Source organism: Amphiura filiformis, chromosome 5, assembly GCF_039555335.1.
Source record: "Amphiura filiformis chromosome 5, Afil_fr2py, whole genome shotgun sequence".
Lineage (NCBI taxonomy): Eukaryota > Metazoa > Echinodermata > Ophiuroidea > Amphilepidida > Amphiuridae > Amphiura > Amphiura filiformis.
In genome coordinates, this window is record NC_092632.1 from 43,762,025 (window position 1) to 43,774,286 (window position 12,262).

Here is a 12,262-nt window from a genome sequence, read left to right on the forward strand (position 1 = left end):
TAGGGCTGTTAAGGCAGCTGTGTACTCTAGACAATGTTTCTTTCGCGAAATTGAGTTTTTTGATATGTTTGTACTTTGTTATGTTTTTTATAAATACAAGGAATGAAAATCCAGATTTGTAAACTCCAACTGTAATATTTTAAGGATTTTATTTCACTATTCCACTCGTGTTTGAAATTTAAAAGGAAAGAAAATCTTTGTTGTACCAGCAAGGTACACGCGCGCAACAACGCATCGCGTTGCGTATCGCGCACTTTGGTAACGCACAAATACGCTACGCATACGCGACGCTTATCTGCATGCGCGGCGCATCTTATGGAAACATCACGGAAGCACTGATTTCACAAAAACCTAGCGGTCAAATGGCTCCGTTTTAGCTGATAAAATGTGATTTTTTCAAGTTCTTTCCCCGATTTAAACATCAAGATATGAATAGATTTCGCCCAAATTTCTCAAGGGCTGTGGATTTACCCGATGTTCACGTAATGTAAGGTAGAAAACGAGAACTGCCGCATTCTTCTGTAAGCTTCGATCAAAGTGCAAAATGTGACCACTTTAAACTTCATCGGCCTTTATTTCAATGTTCATTTTCTCGGTAAAATGACGATTTAGGTACACGATAACTCAATAAATACAGCATCATAAAAAGCATGATCGCCTTAAGAAACGTTTTTCTCATTTTTTTCTATTTTGGTCTATTTCCGATTTTAGGCATCATTTTGTGCAAATACGCGTTTGTGAATTTTAAAAAGTTCATTTTGATGCCTTATTTGGTCAATATCTCAAAAAATAAGGCCAATATCAAAAAACTAAAAAAAACGTTTTTGGAATGGTGCCTCAAGATTAAGAAAAAAAGCAAAACAAACAAATTTGGAAAGAGTGTTTTTTTGTTATGATGTACCGAACAAAAATGGCCAAAAATTCACTTTTTTGTGATTTTCTTCATAATCGTTGTTTTTACACCAAAAATGTACTTATATTGAGATTCATTGATGTCTTGCCTTTATAAAAATGTATACTTTTATATGTCTTGCGTGAATAATTACAAAGTTATGGCACTTTTACTACATGCGTATCTGAGAGTACACAGCTACCTTAAGACCCCCTTTTTCAGCATCGCTGTCACCCAAAGACCCCATATTTTTTTACGATCACATGCTCTGTCACCCGAAGACCCCCTATTTTTCCATTTGATCTGTCACCCAAAGACTCTTACAAGTTCAATTTGAGCAGCAACTTTCATTTATCACTGATTTTGTTACTTATTTTGAAAAAACAAAGAAATTTGAAGCCATTTAGAACTAGAAATTCAATTTTCGAGGTTTCTGTGGCGCTGTTTCGGCTCTCACCCAAAGATTCCATTTAAAAAAAAGGTAATGTACTCACCCAATGACCCCATATTTTTTACATTTTGCTCTCACCGAATGCCAAAAATCATGTTCTCACCCAATGACCCCATATTTTTTACATTTTGCTCTCACCGAATGCCCGTTAGTGCGAAAGTGCCAGCCCTACACCTATATCATTTCATATTGAAGTGCCCCCGGGCCCTATGGTCATTAACTCATTAGCTAAAAATTACCGTTTGGAGTTATTACTCATTGGAGCCATAGTGTTACACCCAAATTGTAAAGTGCGCACATTTTGTTGATTTGTAGCTTGAGATTACAAAATCGAATACTTAACATTTAAAAATGTTGGAATGTACATGCCTTCTCGTACATTTAACCCCGGAATTTTACCCTCAATTTTTTTTTGATCCCCCTATTTAAGGACTGAATTTTTTTTGATCCCCCTTTTTAGGACCCCAATTTTTGTAAATACTTTCAGTATCATCTTTTAATTCTTGTTAACTTTTGTTTATGGATGCACCACCAAGACGGTGGGTGCCGCTGTTATAAAAGCGTTTTCCAAATAAATAAATAAATAAATAAATAAATAAATAAATAAATAAATAAATAAATAAATAAATAAATAAATAAATAAATAAATAAATAAATAAATAAATAAATAAATAAATAAATAAATAAATAAATAAATAAATAAATAAATAAATATTATGATAATTTATAAATAAATAAATGCCAGAGGTCTATACTTTGAATTTGTTTCTATTGCTCACCTGTAATGGGTTTGAGCACTCTAAAATTCCAAAGTTAGTCACTTGTAAAGTAAACTTGTTATAATACGCCCCACTATTTTTAGTGGTTGAGCACTCTCGACTACTTTTGGAGTAGAGACTGTTCTGGTTGGTTTGGTTCGTCATGATTTTGACACCACAGAATGTATATACTCGTATAAACATTTCTGTAAATTTGAAATCATGACAAACTATCCGTCTGATGATCGGTTTACCCAATGATCGTAAGTGAGGGTATTCCGTGAAACTTTAAGTAACGGTTGCCTCAGGACCGCGACACTCCGGAGGACAGCAGAGGACAGAAAAATGTGACTCTCCTGCTAGTCTCCTACACAACCAGTTAATTATGTTTTTGTTCATACCGCATACAGTCTGGCCCGCGCCCGAGACTAGCAGGAGAGTCACATTTTCTGTCCTCACATCGGTATAGGCCGTCTGCACGTTAATTGTACGGAGTGTCGCTTCTCTACCTTTATTTTCTCTGGTTGCCTTGCCAGAGGTCTATACTTTGAATTTGTAAATAAATAAATAAATAAATAAATAAATAAATAAATAAATAAATATCGGGTTATATTTTTATAGCTTTTCGGAATTGTTTGTTTGTTTGTTTGTTTTACAGGTTGGTCCGTATGAGGGACACATGCTAATCCATGGGAAATCCATGGACCAAGCTCATACTACAAAAAAGCACAAACCTGGATAATAAAGTATGCTAACAAAATACATGCTGGCCTAGATAGCTTTGGCTAGCTTTGATAAACAAAGCAAGAAATGGAAGAAAATAGCAAGGAAAAGGAAAAAGGAGAGAAGGCCACTCCCAAACACAAATGTACAATATTGATACTTGTCCCATAAAATTATAAAATTGATTGAAAATTTGTATACGGCCCATCAGCACCGAACCAAAGTGAGCCAGTCCAAATAGGTGAATGTGAAACTTGTTTAACTTTAGGCCTCACTTGAGCCTGATGGAAAAAAACACCATGAAGAATGATCAAGTACACCATTCTTTTGTGTGTGTGTGTGTTTTATACCGCGGTGAACATGAAAAAGTACAAGTACAAATTCTGTTCAAAGTAGCAGTTTTCAAAAAACGAATTGTAACTTTATCAAGGAGAATGCATCCACCTTCTTATTGCATACGATTCTTACCCATAAGTAACCAAATTAGAATATGAATTTCAAATGATGCTTTTAGTTTTTATTCAGGAGTTATAGTCAGTCAATTAGCCTTCAATTAGGCCCCCCAAACCCGGGCCCCCAAAACACTCAACATTTGTTGTTTGTTTGTTTGTTGTTGTTTTCTTGGATAAAATTAGGATGTTAGTAGGATTTCCATCGATTCCGATAAACTTTTCAATATGGAAATTAAAGTCTAAATCTGGTATTGAAGTAATTTGCAACTAATTTGCAACACTACAAGACAGGCCGTGTGTTATGTGCCCGAAAGATCCCACTTTTATTGATTATGTGGCACTCATCACATCGCATTGGCATGCGTATACGCTTATATATATCAAGAAGAGAATAAATCTGTTGATTAAACGTTTAAAAACGCTTAAATGTGCATGCATGAACATTAATTTTGACATCATTCTGAATTATATATAGTGGCCTACTGTGTTTTACTCTTTTTCAAGTGCTAATTAATATTCACTGTAATAAGTGTCATTCAAGAAAGCGGTCACAACTGGGGGTTCAAATTTTAACCAGTCGAGAAAAAAAAACCGTACGAAATTTGAAAGGCTTCCACTTGCCATCACATGATGGGGTGGCTATAAAATTACATTAAGGTTACTGTTTTACATTAAGCTTACGCTTTGTTACAACAAGAACCACTTACCGCCAAATTTGGATATCTAACTAGTTTACCACGCAGGGCTACAAAGAACCACTAACCAACAACCTTAAACTACAAATAAGCCCGCGATTATAGGGCAGTGCTTGAAGAATGAGGGAAATTAAGGGGTAACAATGTAAAACATTAATATTAAAAGTAGTATATATTATATTCTGTGGTATTAAATTACATTAAGGTTACTGTTTTACATTAAGGTTACTCTTACTTTCTTGCCTTGCATGGCCCTTATATTGGCGTCACACTTGGAGTGCGGCCTTGATGTTTTTGTTGACATATTGAAAACATCAAGGCCGCAGGGCCGGCAGCACCTAGGCCGGCGACTCCAATACGACGACAAAACACTCCAAGTGTGACCCCAATATAAGGGCCCCGCAGGGCAAGAAAGCAATAGTAACCTTTTTGTAAAAGGTAAATGTAAAATGTAAAACAGTAACCTTAATGTAACATTGACCAACAGTAACCTTAATGTAATTTGACACCACCGAATATTATTCTACATGTACTTTTAATATGTCGACATTCGTTTTGACTAAGTCGACTTGGCATATTATTTATCTCGCTATGTCTACCCTTTTGTTATTAAAGTTGATTTGGCATGATAATTTATCTTATCATGTCAACATCCACTTTTTTGCTAAGATCACGGGTTGGAGATAAAAGGCAAAGAACTTTGCATAGTTTGTAGTGAGTGAGTGTGTTTGTATTGACTTATACATGCACATCGATTGAATCTTTGGTGTTGATTTGGAAGTGGATGTTTTGTGCATGCTATTTAGGTTAATATTGCTTGGACACGCAAGCAAGCCAAGGAGAAAATCATTTTTCGAAAATGTCACATATTTGTCCTTTGCAGTGGTAGAGCATGTGTTGAAGCTAGAATACTCGGATCTACATGTAGCAATCTATTCTTGAAGTACTCTTTATAGAAAAGGCGTCTCGAAATCCCTTCCTGTAAAATGAGCTGCTAAATGCGTAGATGAAGCTGTTTATTGCGGAATTTAAATTCACGCCCTGTGATTGTCACACTTGCCATCTGACTTTTGTTGAGGAAAGCCGTCGTTGTGATTAATTCAACAAATGAGTTGAGATTCCTAATTCGATATGGGGTCTGCGTCAGGAAAAATACAATGCCATTTATGACTAAAGTACGTGCAACCTGGTTTCTTATCTGGTTTGCTTGATCTGGTTGTTCCATGGTATTGGTAGTTGAAATTGAGCGATTTGAAAGGGTATAGAGTATGAAAGCAAAGAAGATGGTGTTGATGATCATAGCGATTACGATGTATTAGAGGCTTACATACTGCTAGATATCTTTGGAAGGAAACCAAAGTCACGGTGCCGACAGATGTCAAGTATCCTGTATAGGGAATGATATACATATAGGCGATGTAACACGCCAACCCACCTGGTAGACCAATGTGGTTAACTGGTGATGAGAAAAAAGAAGTCATGGTATAATCGCTGAAGGTATCACACCTTATACCACGGTTGTTTGATGTATATAGAATTGGCTTCATTATTAACTGAATGCAAACTATAGATGGCGCTATTTATCCTAAATCATATTTTTTATTTGCAAGGGGTAGGTAATTAATACTGCCATTAAAACAGCTGGAATAGGTGAAACAAGCAACATGGTAATTTTATAAACATATTTTATCAAACAATAAAAGGAACTATTTGTATTAAAAGCTTGAAGCAGTAATTTCCAGTAACTAAATAGCGCCACCAATTTTGTCATTAATATATACATTTTATATACGAAAAAGCTATAAAAATGCCATAAAAGTGAATAATTTTGTAAAAGAGGGGAAATTAAAGTTGAGAATGACTCAAAAGTATCTGTATACATTAGCATGATATCATATTTAGCTGTTTTAAGCCTAAAATTTAGTTGTACATGATGTTTTCTTTGAAAAACTAATAAATGATCCCATCAAACAACCGTCGCTATGGCTATATTAAGCAAATACCAATTAGTGATAGTGTGCATTCTTTTAAGACGCACTACCATATAGATAAACGCGAGTTGCTCAAACCACATACAATAGCAATGATAGGAATGAAGAAGGTAGCTATAAGAGTATCTATATCTGAATGAAGCCATTCCGAGGCCTCTTGACCGTTAGACATGTGAATTGTATTTCAATGATTACAATTGACAAGGAGTGTCATCACTGGTGTTATAAGATGAGCCCATTGTATGAATCGTCAAAGAAGGTGCAATGAAAAAGTTTCTTTATTTTAAACAATTTTGTTTTGACCCTAATCTGTTGCAAGTTGCAACTAACATTTATGTGTCTTATAAATTCCCCGTGTCATGTTAAGTTGTGGTCATTCTGGGTTTAAGTTTAACAGTAGTTGTTAAAACAGTATCTGATACGTATACATGATGTTGATGAAAGTAACCCTCTGCCTCTACAATCGAGATATAAATATAATGCATGTATATATGAAGAAACCATTTATAAAGCTAGCTTTATAATATACCTGTGCGTTTGTTTAGAATAGTAACATTTTACTGATGATATCAACGTTAACAAATGAACTTTCTGCTGCAGATGTCGACGTAACTATATCTACTGTTGGTATCGACGTTGATAAAGTACAGTCAGTCTACTCTGAAGTACAAAGTACCGACGCGGACGCACACATTGTGCCGACTTTGAAGGCACGCATACCTCAGCAGAAACGCAGCACCGCGCACTGTTTACGCGCTGTATACGCGAGGGTTGTCACTTCGTACTTCAGAGTGGACAAACGGTAGCTATTCATTTACTGCTGATATCGTCGTTGATACAGTAGCTATACATCTGCTAATATTGTTTGAAATGATTTTATTAATATTTCTAACAAAACAGTATTATAATGTTCAATTCTAGACCTGAATAATACCAACAGCTATCACACTAATAAAGTGTATAATACACATATATTTTGTAACAATATTTAACATAGATTTTCTTTTCTATATCAAATTATTCATCTTTTTCTGCTTTTTTGTGGTAATTTTAATTCTACAACTGTACATTTGTGTGCAAATTAAAGGCGCTATTTACATATATTTAACATATAAATTAGCCAAATAATATGAGTTATACCTTACATTTCACGATAAAAAGTTTTTTGAAAATTCCCTTGTTTGTTAGTCTGTTTGCTGGTGTTCTAATACCATTTTACTCTGATCTACATGTAGCAATCTCTTCTTGAAGTACTCTTTATAGAAAAGGCGTCTCGAAATCCCTTCCTGTAAAATGAGCTGCTAAATGCGTAGATAAAGCTGTTTATTGCGGAATTTAAATAATAGAGAAAACCACGCCCTGTGATTGTCACACTTGCCATCTGACTTTTGTTGAGGAAAGCCGTCGTTGTGATTAATTCAACAAATGAGTTGAGATTCCTAATTCGATATGGGGTCTGCGTCAGGAAAAACACAATGCCATTTATGACTAAAGTACGTGCAACCTGGTTTCTTATCTGGTTTGCTTGATCTGGTTGTTCCATGGTATTGGTAGTTGAAATTGAGCGATTTGAAAGGGTATAGAGTATGAAAGCAAAGAAGATGGTGTTGATGATCATAGCGATGAGAAAAGAAAAGAACTCCAGAATCTCGGGAATGATGGTCCAAAAAAATTCTGTGAACTCAGAACCGATTGGTTTACAAAGGCGAAGATATTTAGGGAACTTTGCATACATGTCCCCTGACGGCCAGTCGAGACAATATGTTATTACTCTCCCTCTTCCTAAAGCACAGATAGCTGATACCACTATTGCTAAGACCCATGTGATAGTAGTATACTTGAAAGTACGTTTCTTGCTCTGCATTTTACGATGTATTAGAGGCTTACATACTGCTAGATATCTTTCGAAGGAAACCAAAGTTACGGTGCCGACAGATGTCAAGTATCCTGTATAGGGAATGATATAGGCGATGTAACACGCCAACCCACCTGGTAGACCAATGTGGTGGTTAACTGGTGATGAGAAAAAAGAAGTCATGGTAATCGCTGAAGGTATCACACCCACAATGATGTCAGCTATGGGTATATTAAGCAAATACCAATTGGTGATAGTGTGCATTCTTTTAAGACGCACTACCATGTAGATAAATGCCGAGTTGCTCAAGCCACATACAATAGCGATTGTAGGAATGAAGAAGGTACAGGGTGTATCAAAATGATTGGTACCGAAGACTTCTCATTTGTTGCCGATTTTTTTAACTATTTTTTGTGCCAGTTTGGGGTTAATTGTTTAAATATTTGTAATTATAGTAGTTTTATCTTCTCTAAGAATTTTAGATCATAAAGATAGCACATTCTATTCAGAAGTTACATGATTCTAAAGGAAAGTAGGTGTGTTTACACTTTTCATCGTAACGCTGGATCAGTAGCGCACCATTTTCAAAGCTCTATTTTACTGCAAATCCCTTGTGAGGATGATATGTTGAAAATCATGGAAACGTTTAATATTTTCCTTGTCTATTTCTTCATTCATAATATATATAAATGTTTTATAATCAATATTTATTGCTTGAGAGTAATATTATTGACTTTAATAATTTAGATGGGGTGAAAGAAGTTTGTGTATCAACACCATCCAGGGCGGTAATTTAAATTGTATTATTGAGATTACTAAGTAGATGGTGTGGCCGAAAGGCTATAGACTGTAGACAGTGTAGGTTAGTATAGACCTGGTCAAAGTTATTGGAATCGCTCCACAGTATTCCACACTTCAGTGTGCATTCATAGCTAAGAATTACTGATCGACACGAAGCTATGGAGAAGTGCAGAGAAGATTTAGGAGACAGTTTCTAAGAGCAAGGCGTATCCCATGCAAACATACTAAAGGGTTCACAAGAAATAACTCCCCCCCTAAAATTACAAAACATTTCTTTGCATAACTTGACATACATTTGGTTGATTTGAAAAATTTAAAAACATGTGAATAGAGGAATCTTTTTGCTACCCTCCCAATTTTCTTCTTTTCTGAAAATCATTTTTGTTGGTCAAAAATTATCACATTTTCCAAAAATAATGCTTTCAGAAAAAGTTGCACTTTTCAACATCCTATACATGTAATGTACAAAAAAAGTTCTCGATATCAACGTGATCAATGTTTTGATTGATTTAATTGTTAGTTTATTTTCTTAAATTTTATGTATCCGATTACTCAGTCACCCATGCAATCATCTTTCAGTATAAAACAATGATTCATTGACATAAATTTTGACATGAATGGGGTTTCAGTCAGTGTTTCAAAAATGGTAAAATCACTATAGGAGTAGAAATAAGGTTTGTAGTGTGATGCTTATTTCTTTCGTTGGCTAGAAGAGATGAAAAATTTACTTGCAAATGGCAGACTGAAACAGTTGCATAGATCTATAGCAACGGCTGTCTTGAATAAAGGCGTACATGACAAAGAATGGCCAACAGAGATTGGAGATTGGAAGTCAGCATCCAGCCAATTAACTGCATGCAGCCAATCTCTTGTGGCCACATCATGAGTGTTACACCTAAGTTTTCCAAGAAAGCCATCATTTTAAATCAAAATGCAAGATGCTTCAACCGACCCAATACAGGTAAATTTTCACTTTTTTGGTCAAATGTATGCACGGAAAGCGCATTTCTCCTTCCTAGTGATTTTATCATTTTCAAGCATCTGCTGATTAAAAACTTCAAAGAAAATCTAATTTTACGTCAAAATTAAGTTCAACAAATCTTTGTTTTGCACTGAATGATGGTTGCATGTGTGCATGAAGGATCAGAGACAGAAAGCTGAAAGCAAAAACCAAGAATTAAATCAACCTTCACATTAATATCGAGAACGTTTTGCACATAATGTCGTAAAGTGCAACTTTTTTGAAAGCATCATTTTTGAAAATGTGATTATTTTTGACCAAAAATATTGTTTTTGCAAATGAAACAACTTTGGGAGGGTTGCAAAACGATTCCTCTATTCACAGCTTTTTGAATTTTTCAAATCAACCAAATGTATGTCAAGTTATGCAAATAAATGTTTTGTAATTTTAGGGGGGGAGTTATTTCTTTTGAACCCTGTATAACTTGCAATGCTTCAAAATTTGATATGGGCAGTTACAGAATGGACCCATCCCAGGTGTTAAGTTCTTTCAAGATAGGGCTTCACCTCACACTGCCAGAGTCGTAAGGCAGGGACTTCAGGAACTATCTTTCTAAAAGCATGTGTAAAGCAATTTTATGTTACGTATACTGAGGCGAGATATTGAATAGTATGTATGAATAAATGGTTCAAGCAGTGAACCTATTCATCTTGTGTTGTGTAAGTCAAACCATGATTACGTCGATCTTCGTTTAAATGACAATAGCTCCCAGATGCATCAACCTATCAACTTCAGATTAATAGATCAACAAGTTAACATATGCCCCTTTCTATTTATAGTACAAAAACTATATTAATTAGCAATTTTGTATTTTTGATATATTTTTGAAAATGTCACATAGCCCGGTACCAATCATTTTGATACACCCTGTAGCTATAAGCGTATCTATATCTGAATGAAGCCACTCCGAGGCCTCTTGGCCATTAGACATGTGAATTGTGTTCCGATGATTACAAGGAGTGCCATCACTGGCATTATAAGTTGAACCCATTGTATTAATCATCAAAGTAGATGCAATGAAAATGTTTCTATATTTTAAAAAATTTTGCGTTTGACCCTAATCTCTTGCAACTAAATTTTATATGTGTCTTATAAATTCCCCATTGTCATGTTATAAAGTTGAGGTGATTCAGGGTTTAAGTTTGATAAGTACCTGATACGTATACATACGTTGATGAAGGCAACGCTTTGCCTCTATGATCGAAATAAATGAAGAAATTCCCATAATATAAAATACTAATCCTTGCGTTTATTTTCAAACGTAACCTGCTACTGATGATATCGGGTATCAAATTAACTTTCTGACATGTCAACGTTGATCAAGTAAATATATGCTGTTGGTATCGACGTTGATCAAGTAGCTCTACATTTACTGCTGATATCAACGTTGATACAGACCTATACATTCGCTGCTGAAGTGACGTTGATAAAGTGGCTACATGTCTACTGCTGATATCGGCGTTGATGAAGTAGCCGCATCTACTGCTGATATCGGCGTTGATGAAGTAGCTACATCTACTGCTGATATCGGCATTGATGAAGTATATACCGTATAGGTACATCTACTGCTGATATCAACGTTGACAATTGTTGCTATTAATCTATGTGGATATTCGCATTGAATATCAAAATATGTCTAATGACGCCGCCTGTGTACATTACAAATGCAAAAGACATCCACTACTGATATAAAATAGCGTTTATGAAGTACCGTGAAACTGCAAAAACTTCTTACGCATAGCCATTGTGCATTTTAAAGATAATTAAGTTACCAAAGATTTTATTATATATAAAATCACAAAAAGGTGGTCATTTTCATTTCATTTTCATATGACAATATTAGTTTCTTTACCATTGGTTAATGTTTGGTCTCTAAACCCCTTGTAATATTGCTTTCGCTGTAACAGCCACTAAATGTGTTTTTGTAAGGTCCTGTACGAAGTGCGCTAATTAACTTCAAAATATCATTACTTATACCAATAACTTCACCAGATGTAGTGTTTGGAGACAACCCTGGATTGATATATCATGCAATGAATTTTGCTGCAATAATAAATTAATTGGCGGCACATGATAAATGTTGTCATAAAGCATTGCCTTGACCGTGTTTAGCCCATCTTCATTCGTGAAAGAAGGGTTGAATGGCCGTTTTATTGATAGTAAATTGTTGGTTCTGTACTCGTAGGCGTATACCATGGCAGTCAAGTTAGCTCAGTCGATAAGGCGTTCGACTATGGTGCGAGAGGTCGCGGGTTCGAAACCTGGCGGTGCCTAGTACGCTCTCGTGGAAAAATTGAGCTAGCTTGAAATTCCACTGGACAAGGAACTTACTGCTAATTGTCTTGTTGTAACCCGTACGAAACTCGGGGAGCTGATCCTAATTGCGAAGGTTATTTGTGGAATGTCTATGGTGTGCGCTCTTGAAGCAGCAAAGTTCCTGAATTGTTGTTAAATCGTTTGTGGAATGTTGTGGGGCCGTAGTGGTCAGCGACAACCTATAAAGTGTGCTGAGGTTTCTGGATCAACGTAACGTCTAGGCGTTGTGCCTGTGCGTAGCGCACTATAAATCACTGAACTTTTTGTTTTTATCATAATGTAGTTGTCAAGTTACAGATCTCATTAA